Source organism: Crotalus tigris, unplaced genomic scaffold, assembly GCF_016545835.1.
Source record: "Crotalus tigris isolate CLP2741 ecotype Arizona unplaced genomic scaffold, ASM1654583v1 scf7180000024338.4412243, whole genome shotgun sequence".
In the NCBI taxonomy this organism is placed as follows: domain Eukaryota; kingdom Metazoa; phylum Chordata; class Lepidosauria; order Squamata; family Viperidae; genus Crotalus; species Crotalus tigris.
The window spans coordinates 2888529-2912053 of record NW_024100508.1 but is presented as its reverse complement, the minus strand read 5'-3'; the positions used below and the strand labels follow the sequence as shown (position 1 = coordinate 2912053).

Below are 23525 nucleotides of genomic sequence, written 5' to 3'. Positions count from 1 at the left end.
AAAAAGATCATCTATTTCCCATTTGGTTGGATGGCCTATAGTATACACCTATGGCAATGTCATTTTTTCCCTCTTTTTCTATTGACCCAAGTGCATTCAAGACAGTTTTCATCATTGCTGTGCTCTTTTTCTGTAGAGATGTAGTTATTTCTTATATAGAGAGCAGCTCCACCTCTTCTATTTGGTCTGCTTCTTTTAAATAATTTAAATCCCTCTAGCTGAGTGTTCCATTTGTGGGGCCATGTCTCCATAACAGCAACAATATCATATCTGCCCTCATTTACGTGAATTTCTAGTTCACCCTGTTTGCTCTTCATTCTCTATGCATTGGCGTACAGACATTTGAGTCCTTTATGACTGACCCTCTGTTTACTTTCTACATAACCTGTGTAGTGCCTGAGTTCCCCTATTTTCTTACCACCTGTTTGGTTAGTGGCACTCGCTATTAGAAGCTTGATTTTTTGCTTAATAGCAAAGTTGATATTCTTGTCCACACACACACACACATCTAGGTTACATGTACTGCTAACCCTGTGAATTTTTTATTGCTGGGGACAGGGATGTTCTGTATCAATTAACTCACTGTCCCCATTATTTGGTTTAAATATTCCTCCAGAAAATCTGTGAGTTTATTGCCAAGTAACTCAGTCCCTTTCTTTGATGGATGCAAACTGTCTCTTTTGTACATAGTTTCATTGGACCAGATACAGACATTGTGACAATTCAGCATGAATCCCTGGCTAGCTAGACAGAATGGTCCTCAAACATGAGTTATTATACCCTTTCATGGTTTCCAAAATTGTCATTTCTGATTGGTGAGTTTAAATTTGTCTTTTCTAATTTGTTGGTCAGTGTCTGTTGTTGGGTTAATTTCTTTCTCAATTCTGTCTAAGAGGTGTTAATTTTTGTTCCAGGAGGGATCTGGTGTTAATTATTTTATTGTTGTGTACCTTTTGGTGTTTCTATTCTAATCCTGTCAATCCTAATTGCTGTTAGCCAGTTCTGCATTCCTTATAGCCAGTGTGTGTTAAGTGTTTGTTTGTTTAGCCTCAGGCTGCCGCTGAGTCAGACTAGTTTATATTGGGTTCTTCCTGTATTTGCCAAGGTATTTTCTCTTTGGGGTGAGGAGGGGGTGTCCTGCCTGCTGGGTTCCTGCCCCAAGCTCTGGAAATCATTCTGCAACATGTTGTAAATGGGTTTGTGTTCTAAATGGGTTTTATCTGTCTATCCTTTTCCTGAAACATGACCAGCATTTTTAAGTTGCAAGTCCTTGTCTTTAACATGTTGCAAATGTTCAAGTTCAGAAGTGAAACTTTTCATGTATGTTCTCTTACCCAGAATCCAGTCTTTCTTTTGTCATCTGGAATAATTTCATTTTGTCTGCCTATCTGTTTGTTTGACCACTGCAGTATTAATACCTTTTCAAACTGCCTGCAAGCTACTCACCCTCATGTACATCTCCTTTTCTTGTCCTTTGTTCTCCATACATTTGTTGGCCTCTCCTGGGAGAATCCACCCAGAAAAGGGGGGAGCCCTTGTTCTTGTATCTTTCAGCCCTGCATAGATGAACCCCCAGACTTTGGAAGCAGAGTACACTGATCCAGACATTGCCTCCATCCATTTGAGCCATGGAATTGAGTTTTGAATCCAGCCATCCACTAAAAAGCCACCATGCAACCTGAGTGGAACATCTTCCCAAGTCCTACCATCCCCGCAGATGCCTGTGAAAAACTGCAGAGGAAGGAAGGAATCCTGGAGCCACTGGTGCCATGTGAAGCCTCAGGAAACATTAGGAAGACTATGGGGGGAGGGTGGAAAAGCATTGAAAAGTTTTCCTTCTTGCCCCATTTGTATTGTAACAAGCTAGTTGAATGTATTTATGAAGAAATGGCATTTGGGAATAGTTGGCACAGCAAGTACTGAACACCTTGGACTTCTATCTGGTGGGAGGGAAAAATTATCCAGAATGTTTGTATTGCCTGTTTTGTATTAGTAGCTGCACACACACACGGGCACACACCATTCATAATTACACCGAGTCTCTTCCACCTACCTTCAGTAAAGTTCCTCAGGATGATTTTTCCTCTATTGCACCAAAGCTTTGCACGCACAATTTCCTGACAATTCCAAGGGGGAGGGAACCAGCCTCCCTCAGGCAATTTGCAATTCATATGCCCTGACTGAAGAAGTAGCAGGAAAGAGATCCCCAAACCTCAGCCCTGAATATCCTGCACTGATGAACTCAGATTGGAAGTCCTAGAGCTCATTATGTGCAATTTAAAGAAAAAATTGATAGCTAGCTTGCATACTGGCTAACCCCAAATGGACTTTATAAACCTGGATGCACTGCACTAAGAGCTAAGGCAGGAAACAACCCTTGAAAATGGGCAGCCAGTGGTTATGTAGTGAGGAAAACCATGGCTGTGAAGAATTTTGGGAGGAATGTGCAAACCTGACTGGAAGCTAAAAGTGACATCCAACATTTGAAAATGATTGGCACAGAATATTGAACAGTATAAATTTCTTTCCCACCTAACAAAATTTTTGCCCTGACTTTTAGAACTTTATGGGTTGGAAGCTCCCATTTTGGGAGCAGGGATCTTTTTCTGCTGGCTCCATTAGTGTCTTTGGGGGGGGGGCTTAACAATTTTAAAGCTTGTTTACCAAGTCTCCCTGATCAGATCAATTTTAATCTTGTGCCAGTAAGTGTGCCATTCATACACTTGTGGCACAAAGTGGGGATATTGTGGGAAGTCACCCCCCCAAGAAGGAAATATTAAAAGGATAGAAAAATATATTTCCTCCAAGGATCTTAAAGAGACAGAAATGCATGCCAAGTTTTCTTAATAGCCCCAAGTATGCCTTGCCCAAGCAGAAACCAGCTCTGTAGAAATGCAGATTTAAATCATTCAGGAAGGTTGGAGGCCCCCAGCTAGAAGATTAAGAAGACAAAGACACCCAAAATCTACATACCCCATGTGAGACAGTACATGTAGGATTAACTGACAAAGGCCAGAGAGGCACACCTAAACTCAGGTCAGAATACGTGAAACAGGAAATAGCCTCAAAGTTCATGCCACAGGAACAGGAAACTATTCCAAACAAAAGGCTAGAGAGGATATAAAAACCCATGTGCTCAGCCCTTCTTTTCTCTGTTATTTCCTGCAAGAACCGTCTTTCTGGCTCTTCAATAAACTGCAACCTTCTTCCCAAAGCAGTTGCCATATTGTTTATTTATCCCCGGCTTGGATGAACCAGGATGAAGACTTTTCTTTCCACATAACCAAGGTGCTTCTGCCAGCAGCCCCGTGTTTGATTTTGATTGGGAACCTACTGTCACATGGACCTGCTTTGTCATTCTCTATCTTGCTTCTTATGGATTCAGACATTTTCTGAAAATAGATACGAAAGCAGGAAATTGATGTATCCTGATGCTTCAAAATGTCAACTATTAGAAGACATATCCTTAGGAGAAAGATCAGGTTTCCCTATGGGAATTTTATTCCCCAAAGAATTTAATATAGGATTGCCCTATATATTTTATTCTAACTAGAACCCTGTTCATAAATCATTGTCTACTCCCTATTATATGCCTTCTTACTCTCTTGTAATCTCTTCCTCTATAATGAATATAAAAACCAACATTAATTCTTTTTTAATTATCTCAGTGCTGGAGTGAGCATTCCAAAGGACAGAGGAATGGGGGAAGGGGCTGTAAGAGCTACCCTTTTACTTGGCTTCCTTGTGAGTCAGGTTTTGGAAACCTTTCCCACCCTTTGTCCTCACCAGGATGTTTGGGATAGTATTATTTGGACACTATGAAGCAGGGATCTTCAAACTTGGCCCTTTTATGACTTGTAGACTTCAACTCCCAGAATTCCTCAGCCAGGCACATTTGTGGTCATGTGATTGGACTTAGTAACAGTTTTGTTTAACAACTGAGTTGCCTGTAGAGGCAGCAGTAGACAAGTACTTCTTTATTTGAAGCATTGCTCCACCCCTATTTACACATTCAGTTTGGGCGGCAGCAGCCAATGAGAACACAGTATTCTTCCAGTTAAATGCATACTAAGTAGTCTGTAGACAGCAAGTCTGGCTGGCAGGCCATGTGGTCTGCTAAACTTCTTACACAGAACTCAGCAACGTGTTTCATAAATTTAACTCAATACATTACGCCTCTTCCCCCTGGAACTTTGACATTTACAAAGCATTGTCTGTTGTTCAAAGATTACAAACATTCAAAAGGCATAATGGCATACAAGCGTGACATTACACTGTTCAGTATGAAAAATACTTAAGTGTTTCAGTTTGCAAGAAACACGTAAGCATTCAAAATTTCAAGAAAAAAATACATAAGCGTTTAAGCTTGCAAGAAAAATACATAAGCATTTTAAGTTTGCAATGAGAAAAAACTTATGTAGTCTTTTAAATGTTTCAATGGCCCTTTTACCCGCTCCGAATGTCTCGGAACTGCTGCTAACTCCCAATCTGCAAGCTCGCCTGCTAGGTTCAGCAGACCAGGGCTGTGTGATCCGTGCGACATGGGTAGAGCTGATTCGTGAAGGCTGGCCTGTTCCGATAGATCCGAGCCTTTGTCCATTTCCCTGGGGCTGGCCTGTTCTGGTAGGCCTGAGCCAGACTTCCGTGGTGGAGTAGAATCCACCGGAGCAGCATGAAAAGCCAATTGAGAGAAATGCCCCATGGGTGCAGTACCTGAGTTAGGAGCAGCCTCGTTTGCAAAAACCTCATTTGGCAATCGCAAGGTCCCACTTTCGCTGAGAGACTCAGTTGCATGATCGCAATTGTGTTCCTTGTCCCCCCTGAGAGCAGAGTCAGGAGCGGAAGAGTGGCTTGGTAACCTCCATCGCAGCTGGTCAATGTGCCTGCGAAGCACACAACCGTCTTCCAGGATCACTTCATAGGAGAATGGCCCTGACACCTTACAAACCACAGCTACTACCCACAGTGCCCCTTGCCCATAGTTGCGCGCCCACACCAGGTCGCCCACTTGCAAGTGCCTTGGTGACTTAGGCTGCTGTGCCTGTGGAAGCAGCCCTGACTGGATGTAAGCAATCCAGCTTTCTGATCAATCTGCGCCCTCATCTTAATTCAGCTGCGCTCTTGCCCGTCAAAGTGCAGGGCGTAGTGCATTCGCAGAGTAGGAAATCTGCCTACCTGTGATGCCAATTGCCAGTTGTGATCCTCTTCAAGGATTCCTTGGTGTTCTAACCATGCGTTCCACTTGGCCATTAGAGTCCGGGGGGAAAGGAACCAAAGTGGCATGCCTAATCATATTTGCCCTTAAGAAGGACTGAAACTCTGCAGAAGTAAATTGAGCCCCATTGTCTGAGACTATAACATCTGGGCGCCCATGTGTTGCAAAATGCTGTGCAGAACCTGGATGGTTCTGGCAGTAGTCATAGTGGACACCGGAATGACTTCTAGCCACTTGGAGTGACTGTCCACAACAATGAAGAAGAATTGCCCCTTAAAGGGGCCAGCAAAATCAATATGAAGACCAAGGGGCTTGTGTGGTCTCCCATCTATATACAGGAGCATGTGGCATTTCTGGCCTTGACTGCTGGCAAATGTGGCACCTGTGCACCTGGGCCTTGATATCTTTATCGAGCCCAGGCCACCAAAGGTAGCTGCGTGCGAGTGCCTTCATCGGGACTATTCCCAGATGTGCCTCATGCAGAGAATCAAGGATTCTAGCCCTCAGTGAGGTTGGGATTACTACCCTACTGCCCCACAAATACAACCCTTATAAGTGGATAACTCAAGATTCCTTCTCCAGAAACTCTGAAAGTTAAGGCCAGTACACGTTTCCGGCCATCTAGTGAGCACACAGTTCAACAAGCAGCTCAGCGTGTTGTCTGAAGCTGTTTCTGGAGCAACATCCCTTGCCTTAAGGGGACACTTGAACAACTCCTGGATAGCCAGGATGTGGTTGGCTGGAGCAGGGTCTGACTCTAATAGCTGTAGAGGCAACCTACTAAGGCTGTCTGTGTGGCCTATTTCTTTACCTAGTTTGTGAACCAGACAATAATCATAAGCAGATAAGAATATTGACCACCTCAACATTCTAGGGGTGTCTGCTTGTTTGTAGTGAACAACCCCAGAAGTGGCTTGTGGTCAGTGAAGACTGTGAAGTGGTGGCCATACAAAAAGTCATGAAACTTTTTATGCCCACCACAATGGTCAATGCTTTCCTATCTATTTGTGCGTAATTGCGTTCTGCAGCAGAAAGAGTCCTGGAGTAATAGCTGGCGAACCTATGGCACACGTGCCAGAGGCGGCATTCAGAGCCCTCTCTGTGGGCACGTGCACTATGTCCCAGAGATGGCAACCATCCGTCTTCAACCAGCTGCCGGCTAACACACCCAGGTTCCACATGGCCAAATGCATCCCAGTATGGTTGGTTTCCCTCCCCTCATCCTATCCCTCCTGGCCTTGCATGCTCTCCTTTTCCCAGGCACAACCCACTGTATCACCTCCTCAGCAGTCAGCCAGCTGTTCAGCTCAGAGGCATCTTCTGTGAACTGCTGGTGGTGGGTTGTGAAGCTGCTGACAGACACTGTCGGCTCCCATGCGCTTGCTGGCCTCTGAGTGGGGGGGCTGATGGTGTCAGGCAGAAGCTGCCCCGGCCCCTGCCTCATCTTGCCCTGCAACAATGGCTCCCCCACCTTGCCTCACCTTACCTCACTTCACCCTGCAGGATGAACCTCCTGCCCCCTGCCCCACCTATCAGAGAACTCCTGGATCTCCCCCAACCCTGCCTGGCCCCCACAGGCATCCCTCCCCACAATCAACATTGAGGTGACCACACCCACATTGACCATACCCACCTAGTCTGTCATGACCACCACAGCCACACCCACCCAGTGGGCCATGCCTACCTGGCACCCGGCGATAAATAAGTGGGTTTTGGGTTGCAATTTGGGCACTCGGTCTCTAAAAGTTTTGCCATCAGTGTAATAGGCTATAGGGATGTATCCCATCAGCACTGAGATGACTTAATACAACTCCAATCCAATACAGGGATGCATCACATGTGATGCTGACTGGCAACTGCTCATTGAAATGAGCCAACACCGCATTTGATGACAACAATGCCTTAACTGCTGCAAAACTCCTCTTGTGGACACTCGTCCACTTCCATGGAGCCTTCTTGTCCAAGAGCCAGTATAATGGCTCTGCCACTGTGGCCTTGTGGGGGGAGGAGAGCGTGATAAAAGTTAAGGAGTCCCAGGAAGGCCTGAAGCTCTTCCTTCGTCTTGGGACTTGGTGCCTGCTGAATTGCTTTGAGCTTGGATTCAGCAGGATGAATGCCTTTGGCATCTATATGAAACTCCAGGAACTCTGTGGAAGTGACCCCAATTTTACATTTCTCCTGTTTGTGCTTCAGCCCCGCTTCACAGAAATATTGCAAGATGGCCCGGAGCCTGTCAGTGAGACTTTTGACTGATTCCCCAGCTATGAGGACATCATTGAAATATGGGCATACACCCTGAATGTTGCGGAGCATGCGCTCCATTACACTCTGAAAAATGCCAGGGGCTACATTAACCCTGAACTGTAACTGTTGCACTTTGAAGGCTCCCCAGTGGGTTACAATGGTTTGGGCCTCAGCCGTGGCATCTTCCACCGCCAGCTGCAGATAGGCCTGGGCCAAATCTAATTTGGCAAAAATGTGACCTCCCTTTAGAGATGTCAAAATGTGGCTGACTACAAGCACCGGACAGGAGTGCTACTGGAGAGCTTTGTTTAGCATGCATTTATAGCCGGCACAAATGCGGACTTCTCCGTTGGCCTTAAGTGGCATGACAATTGGAGTTTCCCATGGATTGCTATCCACTGGCTCTAAGATGCCTTGCTGCAACAGCTTGTCCAGTTCTGAATTGATTCTCTGCTTTAGGGCAAAAGGCATCCAACGAGGCTTAATCCTTATCATTGCTATTGAAGAATCTAGCCATAGTGCAATTGGAGACCCTTTGTATGCCCCTAACTCTGAGCTGAAGGCATCAGCAAACTCTTTACAAACCGCCAAGAGGCTCGACGTCTGCAAGCTATTTAACCTAGTCACTTGAATTCCCAAAGCATCAAACCAATCAAGTCCAATTACACTAGTGCAGTTGCCCTCAACCACTATGACTTCTAAGGGACCCTTGAGGTTCCTGAATTGCACCCTGAGTGTGGCCTCCCCTTTGACTTTTACCCAAGAGTTTTGAAAATTTGTTAAAATGAGATTTGACGGCCTGAGCTTAACTCGCTTGCCGCTCTGACTACAAATTTGGGGGAGTGTCCTTTGGGAAATTATTGATAGGGCATAGCCAACTCCATGTGAGAAGGAACTCCTTGCAACTTGACTTTGAGATGCAATTATTCCTTCAGTGGGCAGTGGGCACATGTCCTAAACATGCTCCTTCTACTAGCGCAATAACCCATCCTATTTTGTCCAGGGACCCCAGTACCTTTCCGAGGCAACTCTTCTGATGAGTGTTTTTTCCTGCGATCCAAACAAACAGTGGTGATGTGGCCTTGCTTGCTACACACCTGGCAAGTTGCTGTGTGGAATTGGCAGTCAGTCCGTTTCTGTTGGCCTCCGCACCCGATGCAACGAGAGAGGGAAACTGCCTTGTCAGGTTGCCGTTGAGGCCTTCTTTCTGGAAGTTGCTGTAACTTATCAACTTTATGGTCCGATTCAGAGTCCTCTTGGTGGATGGCCTCCAGGCAAGGAGGGTTCTTGGAGAGCTGCAAGGCCTTAACAGCTCCGCCCACTGCTTCTTCGGCCGTTATCTCCCTCAATGCATATTTTATTTGCAAAAGATCTTCTGTTGCAACTCCTGGCTCCTTAGACCACAAACTAAATGATCCCAAAGTCTTTCTTCAAGTTCTTTGAATTCGCATTGCTGGGCCACTTGGCAAAGAGCAGCTGTGAAGTCAGCGGCAGACTCGCCAGGATGCTGGTCTTGTTGTTTGAAGGCATGCCGCCAGCTGATGACCAAAAGCTTGGGCTCAAAATGTTCTTTGAGTATCTTCTTAAGTTCTGAGTATGTAATAGACTCAAATGGCACTGGTGCAACCAAGTTCTCTCCAATGTCAAAAGTTGCTTGACCGCAAACACACAGCTGCGTCACGGCCTTCAATCCATCATCTTGAACTTGGTTAACTCGCAGGTAGTTTTCAGCTCTCGCAACATAGGAGCTCTACCTCACTGGATGAGTGACATCGAATTCGGAGAGTATCCCGATCTTCGCCATGGTGAATCTTTTGTGGCCTTTTCAAAGCCTCTTGCTGTGCAGGCTTCCATGGGACTTACAGGGCAGATTCTTGGAAGCACTCTCCTCCAGCATTTCTGTTCTGGTAGGATAGAGTGGGGGGAGTGGAAAGCCGTTCCGACCAAGTGCTTGCTAGGCCTTTCCCCCATAGTGACTCAGCTCTTCAAAGTGCGGCAACACGATCCCACTTTCATCACCATTGTTAAGGTTTCAGTTCAGTGTGGCACTGAAGAGGCAGCAGTAGATAAGTACTTCTTTATTTGAAGGTCAAACCAGAAACTAACAAGCATTGCTCCACCCCGCTTTGGGTGGCGGCAGCCAATGAGAACATAGTATTCTTCCGCTTAAATGCATACTAAGTAGTCTGTAGACAGCAAGTGGTCTGCTACCCGTTCTTACACAGAACTCAGCAACCTGTTTCATAAATTTAACTCAATACATTACAATATATATGACATAGGGCTTCAGAATGCTCACATGTCACAAAATTGGAAGCAGATACATTATTCTGCAGTTCTGCTTGCTGGCTTTGGCCCAAAATAATAAAAATGGGTGTAGTTGGTAGAATAATCAGATTAATAAACAATTAAACATCTGAACCTTGAACAGATGACTATATAAACATCTTGCTTATTTATTAATTCAATCTAGATGCAGTTTGAAAGAAACTTGCATCTACCAAAGTGATAATTTCTAAGCAGCTCCTAAAATATTTCAATTGAATAATGGGAAGAAAGTGTAAGTTTTCATTAAATTGCTAGTTGTGTCCCTTTAATTGAGACTTCATGACACTTTAAATAAGAGAAGAGCACCTTTCCTAAAATGATTACTGGGGGAGGGATTAAAGATACAAAGATCTTTTGCCTACAGACAGGAAAACAATAACAAAAATGACATGGTTTTGGGAAAAACGGGGGGTGGGAGGAGAACTGTTTTTTCCTCATTTTTCCAGGTTTTTTCCCATCTCTATCCATCCACCAAAGTGATGTGCCAATGGCCAGGAGGGCGCAGCCTGTGACCCAAAGACCCGGACAGACAGGTCTCCATGTTGGGGTGGAGGCGCCCTGAGCACTGGGCCTTCCCATGCTCTTCCCAGGGGTCGGCACCGCCAGGGGAACCCTCTCTGAGGACAGAAGCAAGGCCCGGAACAGCCAGCTCCTCTTTCCAGCCGGCAGTGACCGAGCTCCCGGCTTCTCACCACAACAAGGCAGATGAAGCAGTGGCTTCCTCAAAGTGACTTTCAGCTGCAGAACAGGCCACCAAGATGCCGGCATCAGTGATGGGGAGGCTAGATCAGCATCGGAAGAATGAGAGCAAGGATGCTCTAGCTCCGCCCCTTGTTTTCCTGTTGGGTCCCAACCCCAAAAGTGTAGCTGCTTCTAGAGGTGGGGAACTATGGCTCCCCTTATGACTTGTGGACTTCAACTCCCAGAATTCCTGAGCCAGTCCGGTACCATAGCTAGATACCCTCCCCCCACTTGTACAGACTTCAATTTCCCGAATTCTCCAGAATTACCATCCTGACTGGGAAATTCTAGGATTTGAAATCCAGGCATCTGGAGAGGATGAAATTTAAAAATTAAGGCTAATTTTAAACAAGTCAAATTAAAAAAAAATACAGCTGTGGAGAGCATCCATCCAGTGCTGTACATAGCCAGCTTTCCTGATCTCCTTTTCCAAAACTGTCACACAATCCCCCAACTAATGATGATGATGGTTTATTAAACTTGTGGAATACTGTCATTTGGCTGCAAGGTCACCTTCTGTATGAAGTCTGCTTGGGTGCACATTCTTTCCAAACAGTTTTCTTTTGCTACCGGAAGCCCTTGACTTACAACAGTTCATTTAATGAATGTTCAAAGTTACAACAGCATTTTTCACACTTATGACCGGTGCAGCTTCCCCACAGTCATGCATTTTACATGCCAATGCTTGACAAATGGTTCGTAGTTATGCCGGCTGCAATGTCCCGGGGTCACATGATCATCTTTCGTGACCTTCTGATAAGCCAAGTCAATGGGGGAAGCCAGATTCGCTTAACAACGGTGTTACCAACATAACTAATTTTACTAATTTAACAACTGCAGTGATCCGCTAACAAATGTGGCAAGAAAAGTCATAATGGGGCAAAATTCACTTAACAAATTTCTCACGTGCAACATAAATTTTGGGCTCAGCTGTGGTCATTGAGTCAAGGACTACCTGTATTACAGAGAAGACTGTCTTTGGGTGAGGCCACAAAGGGCTTGGTCTGGAAAAAAAATGAAAAAATTGGGGGGGAGAGGGTTTTCCCCCCATTTTTTAAAATATGGTTTTGGAAAAAAAGGGGAGAGGAGAACTGTTTTTTTCCTCATTTTTCCAGGGTTTTTTTCCCCCATCTCTACCCATCCCGAAAACTGACCTGCCAATGGCCAGGAGGACGCAGCCTGTGACCCAAAGACCTGGACAGGTGTGTTTCCCCTTCGGGGTGGAGGTGCTCTGAGCACCCTCTTCCCCCCTTCCTGCACTCTTCCCAAGGGTTGGCACTGCTGGGTAACCCCTCCAAGCTGGGGAGCAAGACCGGGAACAGCCGGGCTCTTCTCACCGGCTGGCTGCGAGCAAGCTCCCGGCTTTTCACCACAACGAGGCCGATGGGGAAGCTAGAACAGCATCGCAAGAACAGGCGCAAGGATGCTCTAGCTCCACCTCTCATTTTCCTGATGGGTCCCAACCCCAAAGGTGCAACTGCTTCTAGAGCAGAGGTGGGGAACTATGGTTCTCCTCATGACTTGTGGACTTCAACTCCCAGAATTCCTGAGCCAATTCCGGTACCATAGCTGGATACCCTCCCCCCACCCCCCAGTTGTTGAAGTCCAGGCATCTAGAGAGGATGAAATTTAAAGGTTAAGGCTAATTTTGAACAACTCAAATTCAAACAAATTACAGCTGTGGAGAGCATCCATCCAGTGCTGTGCATAGCCAGCTTTCCTGATCTGCTTTTCTAAAATTAGATCCTAGAATGGAAAATGTGGAGTGTTTTCAAATATCAGGGCTTTTCAACCGGTGCTACGTGTAGCACTAGTTATATGCAACCACCTGGCTGGTGGTATGCGGCATTGCCTTCCTCCCCCCCCACCCCCCACGGCGTTGCCTTCCTCCCCCCTCCTTCATAGCTCACTTCCTTGTTGAAATTGAAAACAAGCTGCTTGGCGACAACCTGCAAGGACCCTACTGAGGGTGTGTGAAGAGCGGAGGCGATAAGCAAGGCCCCACCCTACCCAGGGACTGCTTGTGCAGGATCCGTGTTGCCCTTACCCCTCTTCTTACTTCAGAAGTAAGTGTGAGCCTGAAGTAGGTAGCTGTTTGAGACCTCTCATGTCACGGCCCTGAGCGCCAACCTCACAACTGCCCCTCCTTCCTTTCCTCCTCCTTCTCTCTCTCTCTCTCTCTCTCTCTCTCTCTCTCTCTCTCTCTCTCTCTCTCCCTCTCTCTCTCTCTCTCTCTGTTGTGGCCTCAGTCTCTTCCATTTTCTTTCCCTCTTCCCCCCTCCCACGAGCTTGCAATACCCCTCACAGCCCTCACGTTGCCTCCTGGGGCTCGAGTGTTTTCCCCCTCTCCCCGAGGTGCCCGGCTTTACGGAGGGGAAAGAAAATAGCCAGACCGCATGCACCCTCCCAGAGGACTCATCCCACAGCAGCAGGTGGGAATTGAGGCCCACATTTGTTTTGCTGATGCTGATCAGAAAGGTGACTCGGGGGTCGGCCGTGGGTGGAGGGGCTGCTCCCTTTCTTCAGGTTCTCTGAGCTCAGCTCTCCGCTCCCCACTCTCAATACCAGTTGAAATGGCCACAATGGTGCTGCACACTCAGTAGCCATCCCCTGCCTGGCACTCATTGGCCACTATGCGCTGCCTGTTGAGCGCAGCATGGTCTCATCGGGACACGGCGGCAGTTCGAGGTGATCACCGGCACTTCATTGGCTCAGGCCAGGCACCCGTGATAGGCATCTCGGGGGACAGCTGTGACTTAGGGGACAGCCATGGGTGGGGGTGGCTGCTCCCTTGATTCAGGCTCACTGAACTCTGATACCAATCAAACCTTCCAACGCCCGCACGGTGGGAAACCGATCCGGGCACTGCAGCACAAGCCGCAAGCTGTGGGGGATCCCTGCTGCCACCGCCAGAGCTGGCTACAATGGAGTGCCAGCCAGATGCTTCAACCAGGTACCGGCAGCCTTCTCAGGATGCCCCACCCATTGGTGATGTTGCTGCTCCGCATTCCAGGATGCCAGGGAATCCCTGCCCACCGGAGCTGGCCACAATGGAGCGATCCCGGCTCTACCATACGCCCCACTGGCTGGGAAGTACCACTGGAGTCCCAGCTGCCCAGAAGGCGATCAGCTTGCTCCTCTCCCATCACCCGCTCTGCTCAGCTCGAGCCTGGCTGGAGCAGTTTTGGTACTTCCAAAGGTGGCCACTTCAAGGTCACATGGGTAGCCCTCAGCCACTCCTCTCCCCTGATTGGAGAGAGAGGGAGAGAGAGGGAGGAAGAAAGAGAGGGAGAGAAAGAGAGAGGGAAAGAGAGGGAGAAAGATAGGGAGAAAGAAAGAGAGAGAAAGAGAAAGGGAAAAAGAGAAAGAGGAAGAGAGAAAGAGAGAGGGAAAGAGAGGGAGAAAGATAGGGAGAATGAAAGAGAGAGAAAGAGAGAGGGAAAAGAGAAAGAGGGAGAGAGAGAGGAAGGAAGAGAAAGAGGGAGGGAGAGAGGAAGAGAGAGAAAGACGGACAGAGAGGGAGAGAGAAATAGAGATGAAGAGAGAGAATGCGAGAGAGAAGGAAACAGAAAGAGAGAGGGAAAGAGAGGGAGAAAGATAGGGAGAAAGAGAAAGGGAGAAAGAGAAAGAGGGAGAGAGAAAGAGGGAGGAAGAGAGAAAAAGAGGGAGAGGGAGGGAGAGAAAAAGAGGTAGAGGGAGGGAGAGAGAAAGAGAGGGAGAAAGAAAGAGGTAGAAAGAGAAGGAGAGAGAGAGGAAGGGAGAGAAAGAGGGAGGGAGAGAAAAAGAGGGAGAGAGAGAAAGAGGGAGAAAGAAAGAGAGGCAGAGAGAAATAGAGATGAAGGGAGAGAGGGAGAGAGAAAGAGGGAAAGAGAGGAAGAAAGATAGGGAGAAAGAAAGAGGGAGAGAGAAAGAGGGAGAGAGAGAGAAATAGAAGGAGAGAGAGGGAGAGAGCAATATAGAGAAAGAGAGAAAGAGGGAGAGAGAGATTAAATTAGTAACATGGTTCTTAAATGAATCTGGTTTCCCCATTAACATTCCTTATCACAAGGTTGCAAAAGGTGATCATATGACCCTGGAACAATGTGACAATCATAAATATGAATCGGTTGCCAAGCATCCGAATGTAAATCACATGACCCTGGGGATGCTGCAATGGTCATTAGTGTGAAAAATGGTCATAAGTCACTTTTTTCAGTGCCTTTGTAATTTGGAACAGTAACTAAGCAAACTGTTGTAAGTCAAGGACTACCTGTACTTTATCACTTTTTTCCATTTTTTTTTCATCATCAGGTTTTTGACACCTCACGAGGTGACTCGTGGTACTCGAATGTTGCCATATTCTAAAAGTGGTACACTCGGTGAAAAGGTTGAAAAACCCTGCCATAGATAAAGCATTTGGTAGAAGATATTCCTGAATCATTAATGGAGTTAGCAGGATAAACACAGGCATGGGTATTATGCATTTTATTAGAATGGGTAATATCCAAGGTTTTGTACTATTAAATGATTCAGGAGCCATTTCAGACAATCCTTCAGATGCACACATAGAAAGGACTCAGCAGAGCAACATCCTGAGATTTTGCCTGGAAAACAGCCATTTTCCCAAAGTTCATCCCAGTTGTCAACCTGCAAAAGAACCGGTCATTCCTTTGATCACCGTTTCTCAATAAGAGTGATCCCGTTAGAACTGTAACTCTTCCATACAATTATGCTTCTCAATTATGTGCTGAAAGAGAGGGACAAGAAATATTTTGAATACAATTCTGAATGGAATTTGTTGACGCCGTGGAATTGGTAATCAATTGTTTCCCAGATGGACTGGAACTGCAACACCCATGATTGATATGCCAGAGATTCTAGTGCTTTACTCCAAACTATTTTGGTCTGACCCTTCATGGCTGACCCACTGAAAAGGGAGAGATCTTTTACTGAGTGTTTTCCTTTGCCTCCAACTGGTTTCCTGTAGAAAAACGCTTTAGCCAGACTTACATAATTTACTGACCCCAAAAGAAGGGCACAGGGATGAGTATACTTTTTTATACCTCTGGCAGACATAGGGATCAGAGCCTTTGGCATTCGTAGCTTTCTCCCAGCGATGGAAATCTACCAGGAAAAAAAAATCAAAATGCATTTAATCTAAGATCCAGAAGAGCCCTTAGAACAGAACTGTGTATAAGCCTGAAGAATCTACAAGACTGTGTATTGTCCAACACCTGGGTCTCCAAAATAAAAAAGAATCTCCCTGTATCCACCATTTTTCCCTCCAACACATCGAAATACAGTGGTGGGATTCAGCCTGTTCGCACCACTTTGACAGAACCGGTAGCTAATTTTTGTTGCCCAGGCCCAGAATGGACTTCCGGAAGTGGCATCCACACAGAAAACCGGTTGTTCATATATTTGAATCCCACCACTGTTCAGGCTGCATGATATAGAGCCCGGTTACATAAGGATGTGGAGGGTTCTGCAACAAAGGGAAAATGTTTAGTCTAACTGTTAGTTTTTTTGTTTTTTGGCTCCATTGTCTGATTTTCATTGGCTAACAAAGTTGACTAACAAAATCACTACTAAAAGCCAACATGGGTTTGTCAAAAACAGATCATGCCAGACAAACCTTATTGCATTCTTTGACCAAGTGACAAAATTAGTGGATCAGAGGAATGCTGTTGATATAATTTACTTGGACTTCAGTAAGGCATTTGATAAAGTAGATCACAACCTACTACTCAATAAGATGTGGGTTAGACAGTATCACCATCAGATGGATTTGTAGCTGGCTGACCAGCCATACTCAGCATGTGCTCCTCAATGGAACTGCATGTACATGGCGGGAAGTGTGTAGTGGGATGCCCCAAGGCTCCTCAACATCTTCATCAATGATTTGGACTAGGGGATAGATGGGGAACTCCATCAAATTTGCGGGTGACACCAAGCTGGCCGGAATAGCCAACACTCCAAAATACAGGAGGACCTGGACAGACTTGAACACTGGGCGCTATCTAACAAAATGAAATTCAATGGTGAAAAAAGTAAGGTTCTACATTTAGGCAAGAAAAACCAAAACTACAGGTATAGTATAGGGTTATCTTGCTCAATAGTAATAACTGTGAGAGGGATCTCGGAGTCCTAGTGGACAATCACTTAAATATGAACCAGCAGTGTGCTGCAGCTGTCAAAAAAGCCAACACAATACTAGGCTGCATTAACAGAGGGATAAAATCAAGATCACGTGTATTAATACCACTTTACAGTGCCTTGGTAAGGCCACACTTGGAATACTGCATCCAGTTTTGGTCACCGCAATGTAAAAAAGATGTTGAGACTCTAGAAAGAATATAGAGAAGAGCAACAAAGATGATTAGGAGACTGGAGGCTAAAACATATAAGGAAAGGCTGCTGGAATTGGGTACGTATGGTTTAACGAAGAGAAGGACAAGTGGGGACATGATAGCAGTATTCCAATATCTCAGGGGCTGCCATAAAGAAGAGGGAGTCAAGCTATTCTCCCAAGTGCCTGAAGGCAGGACAAGAAGCAACAGATGGAAACTAATCAAGGACAGAAGCAGCCTAGAACTAAGAAGAAACTTCCTGACAGTTAGAATAATTAACCAATGGAACAAGCTGCCTCCAGAAGTGGTGAATGCTCCAACACTGGAAGTTTTTAAAAAGAGACCGGATAGCCATTTGTCCAAAATGATGTAGGGTTTCCTGCCTGAGCAGGGGGTTGGAAACGATGACCACCAAGGTCCTTTCTAACTTTATTATTATTATTACTATTATGGATCATCACACAGTCAGCCAGATGTTCAGACTGGATTTGGCATTTTGTCTACCTACCGAGTCCTTACCCAGGACCTGGGATAGGCAGATGTGGATGTTTGATGGTATTGCAGATATCGTCGCAGGATGGAAGCAGTTCCTAGTAAGGCCGCCTTTTGCAGTTGACTAATAGCAAATTTGTCAATGCCAATGGTGTTCAAGTGGTGCTCCAGTTGTTTTGGGATTGCACCAAAGGCGCCTATGACTATTGCTTGCTTTTGCCACAGTCTTTCTATTTCTGTTTGTAGGTCTTTGTATTTTGTTATCTTCTCCAGTTCTTTCTCTTCTATTCTGCTGTCTCCAGGCACTGCCATATCCACTATCCAGACTCTTTTATCTTTTTTATCGACAATTGTTAAGTCTAGGGTGTTATGTTGCAGGTGCTTGTCTGTTTGAATTCTGAAGTCCCAGAATTCAAACAGACAAGCAACTGCAACATACTTGTCTGTTTGAATTCTGGGACTTCAAAATTCAAACAGACAAGCACCTGCACCTATTACTATTATTATTATTATTATTATTATTATTATTATTATTATGGATCATCGCACAGTCAGACAGATGTTCAGACTGGATTTGGCATTTTGTCTACCTATCGAGTCCTTACCCAGGACCTGGGATAGGCAGATGTGGATGTTTGATGGTATTACAGATATCGTCGCAGGATGGAAGCAGTTCCTAATAAGGCCGCCTTTTGCAATTGACTAATAGCGAATTTGTCAATGCCAATGGTGTTCAAGTGGTGCTCCAGTTGTTTTGGGATTGCACCCAAGGAGCCTATGACTATTGGTACTACCCTTGCTTGCTTTTGCCACAGTCTTTCTATTTCTATTTGTAGGTCTTTGTATTTTGTTATCTTCTCCAGTTCTTTCTCGTCTATTCTGCTGTCTCCAGGCACTGCCACATCCACTATCCAGACTTTTTTGTCTTTCTTATCGACAATTGTTAAGTCTGGGGTGTTATGTTGCAGGTGCTTGTCTGTTTGAATTCTGAAGTCCCAGAGCAGTTTTAATTTTATCATTTTCTATGACTTTCTCTATTTTATGATCCCACCAGTTTTTGCTTACAGGCAAATGATATTTTTTGCAGATCTTCCAATGCACCATTGTTGCTACTTTGTCATGCCGCTGCTTGTAATCAGTCTGTGCAATCTTCTTGCAACAGCTTACCAAGTGGTCCACTGTTTCTTCAGCTTCTTTGCATAGGCGGCACTTACTGTCTGTTGCTGTCTTCTCAATTTTGACTTTGTATGCATTTGTCCTTAAGGCTTGGTCTTGTGCAGCCAGAATTAGTCCCTCGGTCTCTTTCTTCAATTTTCCTGCTCTTAGCCATTGCCAGGTTTTATTATTATCTGCTTTCCCAGCTATTTTTTTCATGTATTGGCCATGTAGTGCTTTGTCTTCCCATGCCTCTATTCTGTTCTTCATTTGGTCTTTCTTGTAGGCCAGTTTGGTCTCTCCAGTAGTTAGTAAGCCTTCCTGATATACTAATTTCAGTGCATCTTCATCATTGTTCTTCAGATATTCTTCCAAAGATATTCTTCTTCAACCATCTGATGTACTTGTAGCATTCCACGCCCACCTATTTGCCTTGGGAGATAAAGTCTATCAATGTCACTGCGTGGATGAAGGGCATGATTCATTGTCATTATTTTTCTGGTCTGCCTATCCATTGCTTTTAGTTCTGCTTGAGTCCAGTCCACTATTCCAGCGGTGTACCTAATGACTGGGATTGCCCAGGTGTTGATTGCCTTTATGGTATTTCCTCCATTGAGTTTGGATTTTAAGATCTTCTTCACTCTCTTGATGTATTCACCTCTAATCTTTTTCTTGACTTCAGTGTGCTTGATGTTGTCAGCTTGAAGGATACCCAAGTATTTGTAGTACTCTTCCTCATCCAGACTCTTAATGTTATTTTCGTGGGGCATCTTGATTCCTTCAGTTTTCATTATTTTTCCTTGTTTGATAGTAAGTGTGGCACATTTGTCCAAGCCAAACTCCATAACAATATCTTGGCTATATATACGGACAGTGTTGAGCAGCGATTCTATTTCAGATGATGTTTTTCCATACAGAGGTTGAACCTCTGGCATAGCTCTCATCTTCCTCAGAGTACACAAGCCCCACAACCACGTCAAGGTAGTGCCTCTATTATTATTATTATTATTATTATTATTATTATTATTATTATTATTATTACAATGCTACCAACTTTGTAAGATGTGGCACTTCTTGATGGGACTCTGCCAGCCTTCCAGATTGTTGGCTACCTAGCTGCTTAATTTGATCAAATAAACTGCTGCTTAATCAAGAAGTCTCTGCTTGGGTTATCTAATTAAATTAATATGGTATCTAAAGTTTAAGTAAGGAACTGGGACCTCACAGCAGAATGCATGTATTTCATTTGTATGGTGCCAAACAAAATGGGATTTTTTCCACCAGGCTTTCCCATCTCTACCCATCCCCAAAACTGACGTGCCAATGGCTGGAAAGACACAGACTGCTACCCAAAGACACAGATGGGTGTGTCTCCCCTTTGGGGTGGAGGCACCCTGAGCTCTGGGCCTTCCCGCACTCTTCCCAAGGGTCAGGACCATCGGGGATCCCCCTCCAAGGGTGGAAAGAAGGCCTGGAGGAGCCAGACTCCTCTCCCCAGGCGGTTGTGAGAGAGTCCCGGCTTCTCATTGCAATGAGGCTAATGAAGGAGCAGCTTCCTGAAAGTGACTTTCACCTGCAGAACAGGCCACAAAGATGCTGGAATCAGCGACGGGGAGGCTAGAGAGGCGTCGGAATAACGGGCACAAGGATGCTCTAGCTCCACCCCTCATTTTCCTGTTGGGTCCCAATCCCAAAAGCACAGCTGCTTCTAGAGCAGAGGTGGGGAACTATGGCTCCTCTTATGACTTGTGGACTTCAACTCCCAGAATTCCTGAGCCAGTCTGGTACCATAGCAGGATACCCTCCCCCGAGTTGTACAGACTTCAATTTCCCTAATTCTCCACAATTACCATCCTAACTGGGAAATTCTAGGAGTTTAAGTCCAGGCATCTGGAGAAGATGAAATTTAAAGGTGAAGGCTAATTTTAAACAAGTCAAATTCAAACAAATTACAGCTGTGGAGAGCATCCATCCAGTGCTTTGCACAGCCAGCTGTGCAAATGTGGAGTCTTTTCAAACCAGTGTTGCAACCCTGAAAACTGTTGGACTTAAGTTAGTATCAGTTGCCACCACTATTCATAATACAGAAACAGTTGTTTTTCAACACTAGCCAAACAAATAGGTCAACTGAGTGTGTGGTTGCCTTTATATGGTCTAACAGCCCTGGCTTTTTTAGATTTAAAAATATTTCCAGTTAAAAGAAAAAACACCAACATCTCACATAGACAGCATTAATCACATATTAGAGTGTTTTGCTTTCTGGAAGGGTCTGTTTTTATTGAGATACATATCCAGTCTTATTATCAGTATTCTTTCGTGCTTCAGGGTCAGTGGTGAGATTCAGCTAGTTCGTACCACTTCGGCAGAACTGGAAGCTTGTTGCCCAGGCCCAGAATGGACTTCCGGAAGCGGCATTGACACAAAGAACTGGTTTTTCACATATTTGAATCCCACCACTGTTCAGCCTGCATGATATAGAGCCAAGTTACATAAGGATGTGAAGGGTTCTGGAACAAAGGGAAATTGTTTAGTCTAACTGTTGATTTCTTGCTTTTTTTAATCAGCTTTTGCACCAGAGAAATTTCATGCAAGCTTGGGAAACGTGTACATGGATGGGATATACTGAAGGAGGGAATAAGGGAGTGTACAGGAATGATTGATGTCTTTCTTATGATGGAATGGCTCTGTTGTCTGATGTTCATTGGCTAACAAAGTTGATAAAGCAATTCTACCAACTTTCTAAGACGTGGCACTTCTGGACGTGACTCTGCCAGCCTTCCAGATTGTTGGCCACCCAGCTGCTTAATTTGATCAAATAAAATGCTGCTTAATCAAGAAGTCTCCTCTTGGGTTATCTAATTAGATTAATATGGTATCTCAAGTTTAAGTAAGGGACTGGGACCTTACAGTACCATGCATGTATTTCATTTGTATTGTGCCATCACAACACACATGCCTCTGATTCCCTAGTAGATACTGCCTTTAAGAGTATATAGAAAATACACAAGACCAGATATAGCACCCAAACACTTTTTTCCGCTAGAAAGATATATAGCTGGGGTCTTCAAACTTGGCACTTTTATGACTTGTGGACTTCAACTCCCAGAATTCCTCAGCCGGGCACTTGAGTTTAGAGTAATATTTTCACTCAACTGTTTAAACCATGAGTCTTCTCTTCATAAAACAGAGTTGTTGACTTAGCCTGCTCAACAGCTAGCCTGCAAAGAAAGACACAATAATTTAACACTATGTGTGAGCCTGTGTGATATCTGATGCCATTTTCAAGATCAGATCTTTATGTGTTCACTGGCTGCCTATGATAAGAGGAGGCAACATATGAGGCTATTCAAAAATTTTGAAATCAAGACCATGTGCCCATGTACATTTTTCACGTGGTACTTACTTAGCCCAGAACATGGGATTAGCAACTATGAAATGAGCAGATGTGAAATGGCTGACCCTGGAGTAATAATTGCTGTTATTACCCATATAGGCAGCTATAAAGTTTCCCATGTAAAGATAAGCTATCTAACACAATGAATGGAAAGGCTTCTATCTTGTTAAAAGGGGTCAGTGAGGAAGCACCACATATACCACAGTAATGACATCTGTCCCTTTCTTTGAGAACATTACCATAGATAAAGCATGTGGTAGAAGACATTCATGAATCATTAACTGAGTTAGCAGGATAAACACAGGCATGGGTACTCTGCATTTTATTAGAATGGGTAATATCAACGTTTTGTACTATTAAATGATTCAGATGCTCAGGCAGACAAGAGCCATTTCAGACAATCCTTCAGATGTACACACAGAAAGGACTCAGCAGTGCAACATCCTGAGTAGGGAGAGTTACTGGCAGACAAAAGACCATCAGATTTTGCCTGGAAAAGCGCCATTTTCCCGAAGTTCATCCCAGCTGTCAACCTGCAAAAAAACAGGACATTCCTTTGATCACCGTTTCTCAATAAGCGTGATGCCGTTAGAACTGTAACTCTTCCATACAATTATGCTTCTCAATTATGTCCTGAAAGAGAGGGACAAGAAATCTTTTGAATACAATTCTGAATGGAATTTTTTGATGGCGTGGGGTTGGTAATCAATTGTTTCCCAGATGGACTGGAACTACAACACCCATGATTGATATGCCAGGGATTCTAGCGCTTTACTCCAAAGTATTTTGGTCTGACCCTTCATGGCTGACCCACTGAAAAGGGAGAGATCTTTTACTGAGTGTCTTCTTTTGCCCCAACTGGTTTCTTATACAAAAATGCTTTTGCCAGACTTACATAATTTACTTTCCCAAAAAGGGCACAGGGATGAGTATACTTTTTTATACCACTGACAGACATAGGGATCAGAGCCTTTGGCATTCATAGCTTTCTCACAGCAATGGAATCTCCCTGTATCCACCATTTTGCCGTCCAACACATCGAAATACAGTGGTGGGATTCAGCCTGTTCGCACCACTTTGACAGAACCGGTAGCTAATTTTTTGTTGCCCAGGCCCAGAATGGACTTCCGGAAGTGGCATCCACACAGAAAACCGGTTGTTCACATATTTGAATCCCACCACTGTTCAGGCTGCATGATATAGAGCCAAGTTACATAAGAATGTGAAGGGTTCTAGAACAAAGGGAAATTGTTTAGTCTAACTGTTGGTTTCTTGATTTTTGGCTCCGTTGTCTGATTTTCATTGGCTAACAAAGTTGACTAACAAAATCACTACTAAAAGCCAACATGGGTTTATCAAAAACAGATCATGCCAGACAAACCTTATTGCATTCTTCGACCAAGTGACAAAATTAGTGGATCAGAGGAATGCTGTGGATATAATTTACTTGGACTTCAGTAAGGCATTTGATAAAGTAGATCACAACCTACTACTCAATAAGATGTGGGTTAGACAGTATCACCACCAGATGGATTTGTAGCTAGCTGACCAGCCGTACTCAGCATGTGGTCCTCAATGGAACTGCATGTACATGGCGGGAAGTGTGTAGTGGGATGCCCCAAGGCTC

General features: G+C 44.8%; 2 protein-coding genes and 1 long non-coding RNA gene across 4 annotated transcripts in view; 1 reads left to right on the top strand and 2 right to left on the bottom strand.

Moving 5' to 3' along the window:
* LOC120300115 (snake venom serine protease catroxase-2) overlaps positions 1 to 23525 on the top strand; it is an 85355-nt gene that overhangs the window by 43519 nt on the left and 18311 nt on the right. The gene's annotated exons all lie outside the window — the stretch shown is intronic.
* LOC120300142 lies at positions 3207 to 9558 on the bottom strand. Its single transcript, XR_005554563.1, has 3 exons — positions 8475 to 9558; positions 4714 to 4883; positions 3207 to 3392 (listed from the first exon to the last, which is right to left on the bottom strand). It is a non-coding gene; the product is annotated as an uncharacterized LOC120300142 (long non-coding RNA).
* LOC120300117 overlaps positions 22185 to 23525 on the bottom strand; it is a 33900-nt gene continuing 32559 nt past the window's right edge. Inside the window, exon 3 of the mRNA XM_039325709.1 lies at positions 22185 to 22431. The gene's annotated coding sequence lies outside the window, so the exon portion shown is untranslated. The remainder of the gene's footprint in view (positions 22432 to 23525) is intronic.